Here is a 16,259-nt window from a genome sequence, read left to right as displayed (position 1 = left end):
AACAAGTTAGCAAGGCAAATGCCAAGATGGTGCTGGTGATATACGGTGATGTTTTGAAGGCAACTCCAGATACTGCTAGATCTTCTACTAGATGCACTTCTTAACTACGATCGCTGCAGTCTGCATCCTGTAATTTCCCTTTAAGAAATGCATTTTGAGCCATCTAAACAAACTAGTGTTTTTTTTTACAATCTCCTGAAGGATTAGGCGAACTTGACTCTTGGGACTGCAGGTACAGTTCCTTGAAGACAAAGGTCGGTCATCGGGTGGCGGGACGTGAGGCCGGGTTAAGGTGTTCAGGCCCAAGAGCGGAAAACAAACTGGACTTCCACCTTACTACTTGGTGCCAGCCAAGATCTCCCACCTCAGCCCATTCCATCTACCTGTGTTTGACCTGCCTCCCTCTTCTCACTCCTACCATTGGGCAGGAGGTGCAGAAGCCTTGGGTTCAGGAGCAGTTGTTCCCCTGTAACTACTGGGCTCCCAGACTGGCTCACTGGGCTCAGTGCTCAGCTGACTCCACGGCTCTGGACTCTCTTTTGTATACTCTGCAGCCCGTATTCTCTGTAATATTTATTTGCTTTTTAATTATTTGCATGATTGTCCTCTTTTGCATGTTGGATGTTTGTTGGTCCTTGTTTGAGGTTTTTCATGAACTCTGTTGTATTTCTTTTGTTTTCCCATGGGTGCCTGCAAGAAAACGTATCTCAGAGTTGTATATGGTATAGATACTTCGATAATTACTTTGAACTTAGTGGAAAGAGTTGGACTATGTCATGAGTTCAAGTGGGGCTAGTTTTGAAGCACAGTACTGCAGATGCTGGAAATCTGAAATTAAAAACAGATTCTGGAAGTACAATACTCAGAAGGTCAGGTGCCATCTGTGGAGAGAGACAAATGGGTTAACGACTCTTGGAGGAAAGGGACTGAGCGATCTATAATTCTTAAAGATGCCATTCAATGAACAGCAGTCTCCTGATTATTGTTTGTTGCAAATGCAGTAAGTTTGAGCAATCCAATGTAGTGTATGAGACTGGGTAAATAGTGAGGATTTTTTTTTCCCTCTGATGGCAATTGGTCCCCACCCAGATATGATTTGGAGCAATATTTACGTGGGTTTGATGAGCATTTGTGTCTGGTTCTAAGTAAAGTCATTCATCCCATGTGTTTAGCGTGGTTGGTTCCAAATGAACAGAGTCAGTTCCTTTAAATAACAATGCATGTGTCATAGAGACTTGAGTAGCAAAATCATAGATATCCATGATTATAATCAGTGAGAAATGATTCATGCTTTTACTCTTTAGATGAATAGAAATAAATAAAGATTGAGTCTTGAAATGATTTTTAAAATATATAGCTGATGATTTTTTTTGCTTCAGGTTATTTTTATTTTTAAAAAATTGCTCCTTGTGGAAAAAAATTCAACTGTTTTACCTGCTTTGCTCTTGTACTAATAACAACTGACCTGTATCTCAATCCCATTTACCTGTCTTTCACATTACCACCGTCTATTCCTTCTCCTAACATCTCGTGTACCTCAAAACAAATCCAACTGGAGCTTGATACAGTGGGCGTGCTAAGATGGTGCTGGAGTATGTGGTGATGCTTGCAGGCTGCCCCAGCACATCCTTTGGTTGTGTTTGTTGTTAACGCAAATGTCGCATTTCATTGTATCCTTTGGTGTGATGTCTGAATCCGAAATAGTTCCCAGCTTTTGTGCCTTTTCAGGGAAGAGTCCCTTAATTTGCCTCAGCCTTTGTTTAGAAGAATAATTCTAAATTATATTTCCAAGATTGTTCCCTCTTGTTCCAACTTCCTTGTGTAGAGAAAGAGAACTTCTACTAAACAAATGTTTCAGATACTTCAATTTTCTTTCCTATTTATTTACTCAAAAGCTTGCAGTACACGTTCGATGTAAACATCCTCAATTCATTTGACCATGTTGTTCCTGCTCCAAGGCCAATAGATGTCTGAGATTTTGGGCCGAAAGCAACAAGCAACACTCCTGATGCGACTCCACCACGACTCGTTCTTGCTGAAGGGCAATTTTCTCCAACATTTTGTAACTCAGTATTATCGACTGCTTTCTTGGATTCGGGTCCGCATTAACGACAATTCATGTTTTTAATTAATTGCCTGTGTGTATCCAGTCGCAGTGTGGGAAGATGGAACAGAGTTTGGCTCAACCTGCCCCCCAACTTCACCCAACCTTGACCTTGATGTAACCTCCAGCAGCCAAAACTGGAATTGATTGCTCCTGGTCCTAACTTATAACGTTTAAATCATTCTTCTGAGTTGCTGATGTAAGTAGCTCAAAAGTTCAATGTGCTTGTATTAGTATTAGCATCATTTCTTGGGTGTAACAATTTTCACATTACACAATGGAGAGCTACTGCACATTGTTCTAGAATAGTTTTCTGTCTCTGCCTGTCTCAGTGAAAGGACAACTTTTTTTGGTAAGCCTTGTGCTTTTTTTTAAAAAAGTTTCTTAATTTTCTTCTCTTCAAAACTTTTATGATTTAAGAGCTTGTAACTGGTTTGGAAAATATAGGCAGCCTATGATTGAGAGATTCTATGCAGGCAAGCCCTTGTAGCTCTGTCAGTTTGTGGTTTGCAATCCAAGACATCTTGAAATCATCCTGAATTAAGTACAAAGCAAATATTTTCACAGTATCTGCAGAAGGATTTAAAAAAATTAAGCAATAGGTCTGGGGCAAGAATTTTCAGACAAAATAATGGCAAGTTAAAGACGCATGTTATTGAGTAGATGTTATTTTTTTTTAAAATCCTTTGCGTTTTGTGGTGAGGCAGTTGGGAGTTGCTGTTTTGTGAAGAGCCACTGTTTACAGAAATGACCTTGCTGTCACCCTCCTTGGGCGCTTCTAGAAATTATTCTCGCCCCTGAAAATCAGAACAAACTCTCCGGTATTTCATGAACCAAGCAATTTGTGTTCTTACACGGATGAAAGATGTGCTGATTCTGGAGAGGGCACCAGCAGGGATAACACTCGAATAACCCCACAAAAGAAAGATTTAACATAAGAGGAACATTGATGATGGCAGGCCTGCAATTAATGGAATTCAGAAGGATGGGGGGGGGGGGTCTTGATTGCTGTAAGGGTTACCTGGCAAAGGTGGGGAAATGTTTAAAACATTAGTCATGATTGAATTGCAGAGCAGACTAAATGGGCCAAATGTCCAAATTCTGCTCCTGTGTCATCTGGAACCTGATACCAAAGGAAACCATTTAATTCCAGTGTTCAGTGTTGACAAAAGATAATCATTCTAGGATGTTTCAAAGTTCTCCTCTGATTTTTTTGTCAATTAACGATAGCACTAATTCATCAGATTTTTGCATTTTCTTTAACCCAAGGTGACCATTGGTCCCATTTCTCAGATCACTGATGCCCCTTGTCCATGTATTTCTGGGGCTGGAGGATGATTAGACTCCAGACTGCCACCCAGCACAGATTAGCTGGTCACTGCCCACTCTGGGTAGCTGGTAGGCTGAAATAGTAAATGAGTGTTCCCCTTTATGTTTGACTGGTGATGATCAGGAAAAATTTGCCTTCAGTCTTGAATGAGACCTTGGAAATGCTGCAAGAGAGGTTGGAGCTTCTGTTTCCCTTCAAGAGATCAAAAGTAACTTCATCCGTTGCCAGGTTCAGCTGGGAATCCCTGTGAGATTATCCTGTAATGAGCACGTTCCCATGGTTAGCATTGCAGCAAATTACACCAAAGATGTGGTTTAACTGAGGAAAGAGAAAACATCAGTAGACCACCCAATTAGGTGTTGATGGTTCACTAGCATAATACGTTACATTACAAACATTCCTGTCTTCCTGAAGATCCAGTTAAAGAACTGACCGTCATGGAGTTGTGCAGTACTGAAGCAGCTCTTTGGTGCAACTTGCGTAAGGCGTCTTCCTGAGCTTGTTTCATCTGCCTGTAATTGACCCATAACCTTCTGCACCTTTCCAGTCCATTACCTGTCCAAATGTCTTTTAAATCTTGAACTTGTAACTGCCGTACCCACCTCTTCTGGCAGCTTGTTCCACACACACACCATCCCCTCTGTGGAAAAATTGCCACCTTAGATCCCCTTTCAGTCTTTCCTATGCCTTCTAGTTTTATACTCCCCAACCCTATGGAACAAAAACCTGTGACAATCCATTTTATCTGTGCCCCTCATGATTTTATAAGCCTCTAAGTTTGCCCGTCAGCTTACTTCACTCAGGGGTCTTGTTTTTATCCCCAGCCCTCCAGCCCCACGTACTCAGACTCTGCAAGCACAGATTACATTATCTGTAACACCTTTTGATAAATTACTATGCCAAGTATAAGGAGAGATAGCCACGCCAACACCTCACCCCTTTCCCTGGCATTTGAGGGGCTGCACCGTCACCTACAGCGGGGGACTGCAAGAACAATGCAGTAAAAGCAACACCTTTCTAATCAATGAGTAAACTTCTTTCCTCTTTCTTTGCCTCCATCTCCACTGGGTCCCTCGTTCCTGTCTTGGTAGGAATTTCCATCCTCTGCTAGTTAAGTTATAATTACACACTTCCGTCTGGTGCCCCTATTTGGGGGGGGGCGGGCAGCTTGCTCATCAGGGACTTCCTTCCACTTTGGTTGTGTGGGTTCTGTGCTGACTGAATCCTTTGTGGAATCCTTAGTCCTGACGAAGGGTCTCAGCCTGAAACGTCAACTGTACCTCTTCCTAGAGATGCTGCCTGGCCTGCTGCGTTCACCAGCAACTTTGATGTGTGTTCCTTTGTGGAATCTGCAGGATTTGTCAGATGGGAGTTGGGGGGAAAAGGGTGTGGTGCAAAGGGTGGGTTTACTTTTGAGGTGTCATTTGCTCCTTCTTTGTGCTTTGCCTCCATGCTCCTGTTGCAGGGGATGTACGAGGAGAAGAACATAAATAATCGGTAGACATGGTCTTATCATGCCCACATAGGTAAACATTCCTGTAGATAAGAATTGAAGATGTTATCCAGTCACACACTTTGCCCATTCTTCCATTGAAATGATAAAGAGTGTGATGAGTGGATAATGTCTGTCTGTACCAGACTAATTGTTCCTGCAGTCCAACCACCACAGCTCCTGTACTGTCTCAACAGAGGAGGCAGTGGAGCCCCGTTGTGGGAGGGGTGTGCGATAGTGACCTGCGCAAAAGGCTGCAGGATCTGAGTGCATCAGTATGGTGAGGGAAGTAGAGATGTTTAGGATGTAGGTCGTCACATGAATGAGTTGAGATTGGTCTTGCATGGGGTGGCCAGTTGATATTTTATTTTTCAGTGTTCCTTTAACCATACCTTTTGAAATAATGTGATTATAATCTGGCAGATACATAGAGGGTTGGTGGAAAAACTAGGGGGCATGGGTGGAGGACTGTGGGAATTGATTGCTGTCAAGGCCAGCGTTCATTGCCCATCCATAATGGCCATGTGGTGTTGGTGAGCTGCTGGAGTCCTGCTAGGGCACTTCCACAGTGCTACTCGGCAGAGAGTGCCAGGATTTCACCCCATGCAAAGAAAGACCCAACAGTATATTTCCAAGTCTGAAATGTGTACAACTTGGAAAGGATCTTGTGGTGGTGCTGTTTCCCTTGGTCTGAAGTCCTTCTATTCTCCTTCCCTCAGTCTGAAGATTCAGGAACAGCTTCTTCCCCTCTGCTATCCGATTTCTAAATGAATATTAAACCTATGAATACTAACTACCTCACTACTTTTTTATTTCTATTTTTTGCACTACTTAATTTAACTTAACTATTTAATAGATTTAATATACTTAAAGTAACTCATTTTTTCTCCATATTTGTTTATCATGTATTTCATTGTACTGCTGCCGTAAAGTTAACAAGTTTCACGACATATGCCAGTGATATTAAACCTGATTCTGATTCTTCAGGGTGTGGGTTGGAGAGAAGTCACATAAAGCATCTGATGTGTTTCTTGTGGCCACAGTGGTGGCAATTGTGGAGGGAATGAATGGTGCATCGGGTCCTGAGGTACATTTTGCTGAATCAGACCCATTTTGTGCTGGACTGGATGCAGAGTTTGATCACACTGGACCTCCACTCCCTGGAAATGAGCATTGTGGTGCAGAAAGTTGCAGCGCAGCATGAAGCAAAGTGCCTGTGTAAGTGTTAAACAGTAGTCCCCCCAGGAGCGGGAAGGGCATGATTGATGATCAAAGCTGGCAGTCAAGCAGTCTTAGAAACCACTAAAATGGAAGTATATTTATATTTTTAGAAAATTATAAGGGTTTCTAGAGGCATCGAGCAATACAGCACAGCCCTTCAGCCCAATAAGTCCATGCTGACCACAGTGCCCAATCAGCAGGTCTCTATAACCTGTGTCTGGGCCAAAACCACCCCCCCACCAGCCCTCTCCTTCATGTGCTTCTGAAATGATACTTTTGTTCCTGCCTCAAGCATTTCTTTGGGCAACTTGCTCTATACACTTACTACTCTCTGTATTGGAGAAGTTACCCCTCAGGTCCCTTTGAAATCTTTCCCCTCTTGCCCTTAACCTATACCTCCTAGTTTTGGACTCCCCTACCCCAGAGAGAAGACTGTTATTGTCCACCTTATCTACTCCTCTTGCTTCCACAAGGCTGTCTCTCATTCTACTAAATTCCAAGGAATGAAGATCCAACCTGGCCCTCTGGTCCTAACAAAATTGTCGTCTTTTCTGCACTCTCTCCAGTTTAACAAAGATTTGCCTATAACAGCGACCAAAGCTGTACATGGCATTCCAAGAGGAGCTTCACCAATGACTTGTACGACCGCAGTGTCATTTCCCAACTCTAGTACTCCCTATGCTAACTGATGAAGGTGTTTAGCCTGCTAACCTGTATCACTGTCTACCTGGGATGCTGATTTCATCAAACTATGCACGAGTACTCCTTGGTCCCTCTGTTCCACTGTACTCCCTAGTGCCTGCCCATTCGTAGTACAAGCCCTACGCTGGTTTGACTTCCCGAAATGCGTCATCTCGCAATATGGTCTGTACTGAAATCTTATTGCCACTCCTCAGCCCACTTCCCTAATTGCGCAAGAACGCTTGTATATTATGATAACCCTCTTCACTAGTAACAACACCTGTATTTGTGTCATCCACAAATTCACTGATCAAGCCTTGTACATTTGCATACAAGTAATTTACATACAGTAAATATCAGGTCCCAACACCAACCCCTTTGTCGGTGGTCTCCATTCCAGGAAACAACCTTCAACCACCTGCCTTTATTTAAAAACATGGAGGCAAGGTCATGAAAAATGCCTTGTCCTTTGCCTAATCTGCAGGACAAGGTGCCCTGAGAATTTGATAGCATCTTGGATTTAACAGGCACAGGACCCTGAGGCCTTTCTTTGGTTTTCCTTTATTCCTGCCCACTCATAACCATAGAGACACAGAAGAGAAACAGGCCCTTCAGCCCATCTAGGATGTGCTGAACTGTTATTCTGCCTAGTCCCATCAATTCCACACCTGGACCATTGCCCTCCATACTCCTCCCATCCATGTACTTACCCAAATTTCTCTTAAACATTGAAATCGAACCTGCATCCACCACTTCTGCTGGTAGCTCGTTCCGCACTCTCACCACCCTCTGAGTGAAGATTATCCCGCTCAGGTTCCCTTTTGATACCTCACTTTTAACCTATAAACCTCTAGTTCTAGTCTCAAACACCTGCTTGCATTTACCCTATCTTTACCCCTCATTTTGTATACTTCTATCAAATCTCCCCTCATTCTCCTATATGCCAGTGGGAAAGATGTCTTAACCTTGTTAACCTTTCCCCACAACTTGGGTCCTCAAGTCCCAGCACCATCCTTGTAAATGTTCTCTGTATTCTTTCAATCTTATTGATAGGTAGGTAGGGGACCACAGAATACTTGAGATTAAGCACAACCAATTCCTCATACAACTTGAACATCCCAACTCCTGTGCTGAATCCTCTGATCTATAATTAAGCCAGGAATTATATAATACTGGGATTCCACAGATTTCAGTGAGGGAACCAAGTGACAGATGAGGTGCCATTCATTTTTCAGGAAGTCTCAGGCATGGACATTGGAGAAGTGTGCACTGACACTACTTGAGGCTGAACTCTCTGACACTTTGGATTGGAACATTAACAAAGCTAGCTAAGATCCTTTCCAAGAAAACATTTTGAAGGAAGCCTGTGAATCTTTCGTCCTCACTGATGCTCGCGTTCTAGCTGTCACAGAAGCTGATGTAAAATTTCCCCAATGCATAGATCGAAGACACTCCATTGACAATGTATGTACTGTATCTTTGTGCACTGATGAGCAGTTTGAGAAGCAACAAGGGGGAGGTGCTGAACTTGAACATGAGCACGTACCTCTTGATTTTCAAAGATCTCTGGCTGTGGGGCTTCCCTTGCCTTGTGCTAGGATCTATTGTGGTCTACTGGATTGCTCTGATAATCGTGCAGTGGCAGAAACAAGCTGGGTGGACCTTGATCTTTACCAGGCAGTTATCTTTTGTATCCTTTCTCCATGGTACTCTGTCTTGTAACCAGCATCACAATGAGTCTTGCTAAACCTCTCCATTTTATCTGCCTGTGTGCAACACACGTCAGTATAAATAATATTTAGACCACAGGACATAGGAGCAGAATTAGGCCACTTGGCCCATCTGGTCTGTTTTGCCATTCCTTCATGGCCGATTTATTATTCCTCTCAACTTCCACTTTAAATATACCCAATGACTTGGCCTGCACAGCCATCCGTGGCAATGAATTCCACAGATTCAACCCCAGTTAAAGAATTTCCTCTTTATCTCTGTTCTAAGGGGACTTCTGTCTACTCTGAGGCTGTGCTCTCTGGTCCTGGACTCTCTCACTATAGGAGACATCCACTCTGTCTCTGCCTTTCAATTCTTCTCTCCATCCATTGTTCTAATCATCAGATACACTTTTCCATGGATCTGAGTTCAGGTCATTTCATGTAAGAGCTGAGAATTTCAATCACTATTGCTTGTCTGTGAACTTTGCAGGTAAGTCAGTTACAGTTCCCAGTTCTAATTATTGCCCTGCTCCATGGAGAAATAAGAGATAACCAAAGCTATAACGAGACTATAATGAATTTGGTGAAGTGGGTGTAAAACGTTCTGGAAAGGTTAGTTGTTTGCCAAGTGTGTTACTTCTGCAATTCCCCAGGCTCGTTATGTTGAATGTTACTCTCTCAACAGATTGTCAGTTATAGTTTGGGAATTTGTGCTACTGTTTTAAATAGAAGTCACACAAATGAACATTTGTAAAGCAAATTTCCTACATTCGGATACTTTTCAGATATTATAATTTTCACTTATCCCAAAATAACGGGAATGAAATTTTTAGTCAGCGCTGTCGTGATTTTCCATTAAATTGGGATATTGGGGACAGATCTCAAACCTTGTTTATCACAATGGGGTTTTGATGAGGCTTTTCAAAAAATATGTTCATTGCTCATATGCTTCAGGTTCCAAACCTTGTTCATTTGTTTCCTGTTGTGGTTTGTGAGAAAGGAAAGGAATAATTTGAACTGAATGTTTTCCTGTTTTAAGGATACTGGGCCTCTGGACTTCAACATTCCAAAGTAAGAAATAATCAGTTCAAAAGGAATGAGTACAAAAAGATGAGTTAATTAGATATATAATGCAAGGGTCACAGAAAGGAAGTTTGATATTTATCGGACTGTGTGTTTGAGTTCTGAGGATAAACCTTTTTTATGGCCTGTTTTTAGTTGCTCTTTAATCTAAACTACATGAATGTCTGGGCTGGATCCCTTTCATAAGTGGTGGAATTCTTTAACTTGGCAAATGGCTCACTCTGAAGAGATTCAATTGCTTCTCCCCAAGGGGTGTGCTGTTAGAGCAATTTATTTTTTAAGAGAAAAAGTAGTCTTGTGTTTAAACGGGGCCCCTTACATCCTTGGGCCTGGGATTTACTCCAGGCTAATATCCTGGAGACTGGTGTTTACATGGACCCTCTTGAGCATTGGATCAGCATTTGTACAATGTCCTCCCCTGTTGAGGGAGGGTGTTCTTAAACCTTGCCCTTGTGGGCAGGTGCAAGTAGAGAAAGCTCATCATCTGATTGGCCACTTACTCCAGAGGCCTGACTGGTCTATACTAATGCCTTGCTTTAGTGCCCCCAGTCTCTCTCACTGTTGTGTGATCTGGATTCTGCACTCAGCTTCCAATATCCCTTTTTATTTCACCTGCTGGATCACGTGTGCTTGATTTCTTGAATCAACCGCACCTCCTTCCCCCAACACACCAGTGGTCCTTTCCCTTGTCCACTATCCTACAGCCTTTAAAGCACTGCTTGGTGTTTAGTTTGCTTATTTTCTGCTTTCTTTCATTGTCTTGTGTTCATCCAAGGTACATTTCACACATGCATCTTTGCCTGACTAATGTCCGTGTCAAAGTGGTGCAGTTAATTAGGTCAACTATGCCAATGGGGTAAGTCTCTCTTATATGCCAACTGTCCCCTATTAGCCGGGACATCCCATATATTGGGCTAAATTGGTTTGTCTCATACGGGACCGCCCTTGTCCCTTACTTCCCCTGCTAAGGTAGAGCGTTCCTATGAAACCGTTTGTAAGCCAAAATGACGTAAAGTGAAGAAGCAATTACCATTAATTTATATGGGAAAAATTTTTGAGCATTCCCAAACCCAAAAAATAACCTACCAAATCATACCAAATAACACATAAAACTTAAAATAACACTAACATATAGTAAAAGCAGAATTGGGAAGATTAAGCCAAAACCGATTTGTGGAAAAAAAAATCGGCACGTACACGCATGTGCACACAGGTGCCCACGCAAGGCTTCATGGTCATGGTAGTCTTTCTCGGGGTAAACACAAGTGTCCCGTATTTGACTGCTACTTTTGTCCCTTATTTGGGAGTGAGAAAGTTGGCAACCCTAATGCTGCAGTACAGTACTTCAATCTTGTAAGCAGGCTCCAACAACCTGCTTCAGTGCAGATAGTATCTCTTTCTCTGTGTAGTAACTGTGAAGTTGGGTGGTGAAGTGGAGATGCGTCTCTACCAAAGGAGGTGTAAGGTGCTCCTTCCCTCCATTAGCCTGCAGGTCAACCATGGGCAAGGCATAGCACCTGCTTAGCTCCTCCCACCCCCCAGTCATGATTACTTGAAGCCGTGGGAGCAGGTGGCGGATGGTATCACAAGTCCTGGTTCTGTGACCACTGATGCCAGGCAGACAATCTCTGAAGAGTACTGATAATGGCTGGGGTCACCAGCCCAGACACTGCCCAGAAGAAGGCAATACCAGTCCACTTCGGTAGAAAAAGATTTGCCAAGAACAGTCATGGTCAAGGATAGACAAGGATCGCCGACGTCAATTGACATGGCACATGATGATGAATTATGAGGTGTTTGAGGTCTGCGTGCAATATTGATACTTCACCCGGAGTGAATGTTTTTCCATCTGTAATAAGCTTTGCAGAAGCATTGTTGCACTGTAGGAACCTTGGCAGCTTGCTGCTGCGGACACTACGATAAAAAGGTTTTAAAGTTCTTCTTAGTGTGGATGCATCACTTCCCAAGGATTGTATCAAAGACAAAAACATTGATGTTGCCAGCATCTGGGGAGAGGGAAGGGATTAATCTGTCAGGTTTTTGACCTTTCAACAATGCTACTATACAGTCCTCAAGAAGGGTCTTAGCCCAAAACATCGACTCTTTATTTTTTTCCATAGATGCTGCCTGACCTGCTGAGTTCCTCCAGTATTTAGTGTATGTTGCTTTGGATTTCTGGCAACTGCAAATTTTCTCTTATTTATGATTGACTGTCATACAGCTAGGCTTCTCAAACATTCATGGAATGGCTTGAAGCCACAGGCCCTCTGTCTTGGTGACACTTCCAGATCTGCAGGGCCTCGTCCCACTATATCTTCAGTCATATTGGCACCCACCTTCCTAATTTCCTTAGCTACCTCGTCTCTCAAAACCTACCATCTTAGGTCCTTCTGATTGGCTTCACCTCTTGACTTGGTTGGCACTTTCCCTTGTGTTGGGCATGTGGCCAAGTGGTTAAGGCATTCGTCTAGTTATCTCAAGGTCACTAGTTTGAGCCTCAGCTGTGGCAGCGTGTTTGTGCCCTTGAGCAAGGCACTTAATCACACATTGCTCTAGTCTGTGTGAGGAGTGGCGCCCCACACAGACTTCCAATCTGCGCCTTGTAAGGCATGAAAATGCCTGATGCAGGCCTCTCATGGTCTGAGTCAACGTCCCCCTTCCCTTGTACCACAAGACTTCGAGTTTTGGTCTGTTCAGAATGTACAACTGCAAGTGGCTTCATATCAGCGTCTTGGTCTCCGTCGGGTCAAAAATTCTAACCTCAAGAATAACTTCCATTGCAGCACACTGATAGAAATCTCCTGATTATCTCAATGGCCCCTTTGCCACATGGTTGTTTATGCAGCAGTGGGTGTGATCTGGGAATTGAGCTGAAGGATTCAGTCTTCAAAGGAACTGGAAGCAAATTAACTTTGACCTTCCCAAGAGGCTTGGTGACTACTTGGTCATGTGTAAAAGTACATCATTAGACATCAGCAGTGATTTGGTGGTCAGTACTCTTGCCACAGCTTTGTTCCAGTGACTCAAGCATGTTATCAGGTGCAGCACTGAGCTGTGCTTTGGAAAGGAGCTCCCATCTCTATTCAGACCACTGTGACCAGGATGGGAATATTGCCCAAATATGAGGGGCTGGATGACCTTGGCCATTAGTGCCCACTGCCCTGTTGAGCACAATGCGCTTTGTCCATGTGGGCCAGTTACATGGCAAACCAAAGGGGTAACTGGCTCCCTACAAGATCTGTATTTCCGGGAGAGTTTGAAAGTCTGAGGATTAAATACCTGTTATTCTGGAACTTTGGCAATGTTGGTACTTCAACAGTTGAAACAGGTGGAGGTTGTGGAAGGAGCACTGTGAATGCAAAATCTCTCAATTATTGACAAAGACTTGGTGAATGCAGTTGTTTGTTAATGACTTAGTTTCTTAGATGTGAAAGTACAAAATGGATACACCTCGAGCCACTATTACTTTGTGCTTTGAGCATCACATACAGTATATTGGGATCTAAGTTTCCTGCCATTTCTAATCAGATGTTCTTCAACTAACTGTATTTGCATAACATTCCCTCATTTTAATGCTCTCTATTGATTGTAATATCTAAATCAAACATTCCTCCTTTACAATTTGGAGTACAATGGTACTTGCAAAACAATTAGCTGCCACAATTGTTTCTGTTTGTAAAAGCAGTCCTCTATTTTTAAGGTCCAACTGAAGAACTATTTTCCTTCTAGTTTCGAAAACAACAAGCCTTTCTATTTTTGTGCATTTCCAGATGCCCGAAGAATGAACACCTTTGAAATGTGATTTAGGAAATGCCAGTGTCAATTTGGGTATGGAAAGCTCCCACAAACACGAATTTGAGATGAGGTGGTCTAACACAACAGTGTTATTCGAAGGATAAATTCCCGATTAACTTGTCCTTCAAAATGGTGGCAAACAATCATTTTACATTCACCTGAATCATGAACTTGGATGAATGTCCTATCTGGAAAAACCAGTTCACTGCCATCTCTGTTTATAACCTCAGCCTAGATTATAATGGATAGTCTTCAGAGTGGGACTAAAATGCTCAAAGTTTGGACTTGGAGTAGAGAATGCGGCCACCAATGTCACAGTTGACTTTCAGACTGTGAGGTGTTTAGTATTGGTCTGAGAAATTATAATTGTAAAATTGCTGTTTGGAGGAAAAGTTAAACTATATGTACTTGGGACTATCGTTTTAAGCTAGTTTAGCAGACGTAGATAAAGGACAATGCTTCTAGATGACTCTTGACTGATCCTGGGGCAAAGGTTAGAAAGATCTGCAGTGGGCATCTGACATGGCTCCATTTCTTTTCATACTTCCTTCCCTTCTCACAGCACTGTATTTCAGGGTAAAAATATTGGAGTGAAAGCGTTACAGGTTCACTACAGGTACGAAGGCTGTAGTTAAAATCTTTGAGGAGGTCACAGACCTGGGCTAACCCCTTGTGTGCCTGATAAAGGGATAATCTAATTTGGCTTTTTAAGATCACATGTATTGAAATTTGTAGCATAGTATTATAAAGAGGTTTTTAGCCAAAAACAAGCTTCCTGACAATGGTCGGTGATAATAAACCTGATTCTGATGATTTGGGGAAATGCTGGAAGTTGTTTCCCTGTGTCCTTAGGAGCAACTGCTTGAAGAGGCAGGAGAAATAGTTGTATTCATGGAAATAGTTCTGAAATGTCTACACTTGGGTGGGAAAACAAAGTGCTGAAAATGGTTGGGCAGCATCTGTGGAAGAAAGACCATTAACATTTCAGAACAGCGAACCTTGCTCAGAATTGGGAAAGAAAACATTAGTCTTAAATAGTAGGGAAAGGGAATAGAACGAGTAAATATCTGATGGTGAATTCAGTGCCTCTGTAGGAATAATCTATAAATTAAGCCATCTGGTTTATAGATTAATGTGGGCAGTTGAAGAGAGGGAGATTTTTGGGTGTGTTCTGTTTGAAGCCATTAAAGGCAAGTTCAAGTTTCTTTTCCCTTCTCTCACTTTCAATTTTGGCCAACTTCACCTTGTTAAATTTAGTTCCTCAAGCAGAAATGAGAACAGCAATTTGGGAATGGCAAGGAAACAGATTTAATGCAGGGGAGATTCCTTAACCACCATTGCTGCCCCTTGTTTACTGAGGGGGTGCAAGACCCTTTTTGTTTTTGTTTGTTGGCCATTCAGTGGTGTGTTACTTTGGAGATTTAATTCTGGGGAAGTGAGTCATTTATTACACAAAATACTCTGCAGATGCTGGGGTCAAAGCAACACTCACAACACGCTGGAGGAACTCAGCAGGTCAGGCAGCATCCGTGGAAACGATGAGTTGATGTTTCGGGCCGGAACCCTGTAGAGGGAAGGGGCAGAGGCCCTATAAAGAAGGTGGGGGGAGGGTGGGAAGGAGAAGGCTGGTAGGTTCCAGGTGAAAAACAGTAAGGGGAAAGATAAAGGGGTGGGGGAGGGGAAGCAGGGAGGTGACAGCGTAAGTGCTACACCTGTCCCTACACCTCCTCTCTTGCCACCATTCAGGGCTCCAAACAGTCCTTCCAGGTGAGGCAGCACTTCACATGTGAGTCTGTTGGGGTCATCTATTGCATCCAGTGCTCCCAGTATGGCCTCCTCTACATTGGTGAAACCCGACGCAGATTGGGGGACCGCTTCGTCGAGCACCTCCGCTCCGTCCACCAAAACAGACAGGATCTCCCAGTAGCCACCCACTTCAACACTGCTTCCCATTCCCATTCAGATATGTCCATACATGGCCTCCTCTACTGCCATGATGAGGCTAAACTCAGGTTGGAGGAGCAACACCTCATATACCGTCTAGGTAGTCTCCAGCCCCTTGGTATGAACATAGAATTCTCCAACTTCCGGTAATTCCCTCCCCCTCCCTTCCTCCATCCCCATTTCACTCTGCCTCCTCCCCCAGCTGCCTATCACCTCCCTCATGGTTCCGCCTCCTTCTACTACCCATTGTGTTTTCCCCTATTCCTTTTTCATCTTTCCTGCCTATCACCTCCCTGCCTCCCCTCCCCCACCCCTTTATCTTTCCCCTTACTGGTTTTTCACCTGGAACCTACCAGCCTTCTCCTTCCCACCCTCCCCCCACCTTCTTTATAGGGCCTCTGCCCCTTCCCCCTACAGTCCTGATGAAGGGTTCTGGCCTGAAACGTCGACCGATCTTTTCCACGGATGCTGCCTGACCTTCTGAGTTCCTCCAGCGTGTTGTGAGTGCTGAGTCATTTGTTAACCCTCTCTAATTGCCTTTGTAAGAATTAATCACAATGCAGAGGGGGATGAAGTGTGGCTGCCAGTCAGAAAGCTTTTGTAGTTCTCAGCCAATATATCCCTATCTGCTACAAGATAGCTTGTCAAAAATGGGAGCTAAACTTCCCACAATCCTTTACTTGCCAGGAATTACTCTATCTACTTGGACTTCATCAGCAAGTGTAACTGCCAGCACAACATGGGGTCAGAGCAAAATGGAAGAAAACTAACTTTTTCTCTAGAATTTCCTTGAGGGTTTATTTAATGCATTCAGAAATACGGCTGGGAACCGGCCCTTCAGGTCCAACAACCCACCTATTCAACCCCAGCCTAATCGCAGCACAATTGACAGTGACC

General features: G+C 43.3%; 1 protein-coding gene across 4 annotated transcripts in view; it reads left to right on the top strand.

Moving 5' to 3' along the window:
- Positions 1-16,259, top strand: part of LOC134350711 (pleckstrin homology domain-containing family G member 1) — a 198,297-nt gene that overhangs the window by 93,866 nt on the left and 88,172 nt on the right. Inside the window, exon 1 of one of the 4 annotated variants that reach the window (XM_063056305.1) lies at positions 1,692-2,303. The exons of the other annotated variants lie outside the window; for them this stretch is intronic. The gene's annotated coding sequence lies outside the window, so the exon portion shown is untranslated. Of the gene's footprint in view, positions 1-1,691; positions 2,304-16,259 lie in introns of those variants that run through there. 4 annotated transcript variants of the gene reach the window in all.

This window comes from Mobula hypostoma, chromosome 8 (assembly GCF_963921235.1).
Source record: "Mobula hypostoma chromosome 8, sMobHyp1.1, whole genome shotgun sequence".
In the NCBI taxonomy this organism is placed as follows: domain Eukaryota; kingdom Metazoa; phylum Chordata; class Chondrichthyes; order Myliobatiformes; family Myliobatidae; genus Mobula; species Mobula hypostoma.
Note: the sequence above shows the minus strand (reverse complement) of the source record. Positions and strands in the feature narration are given on the sequence as shown.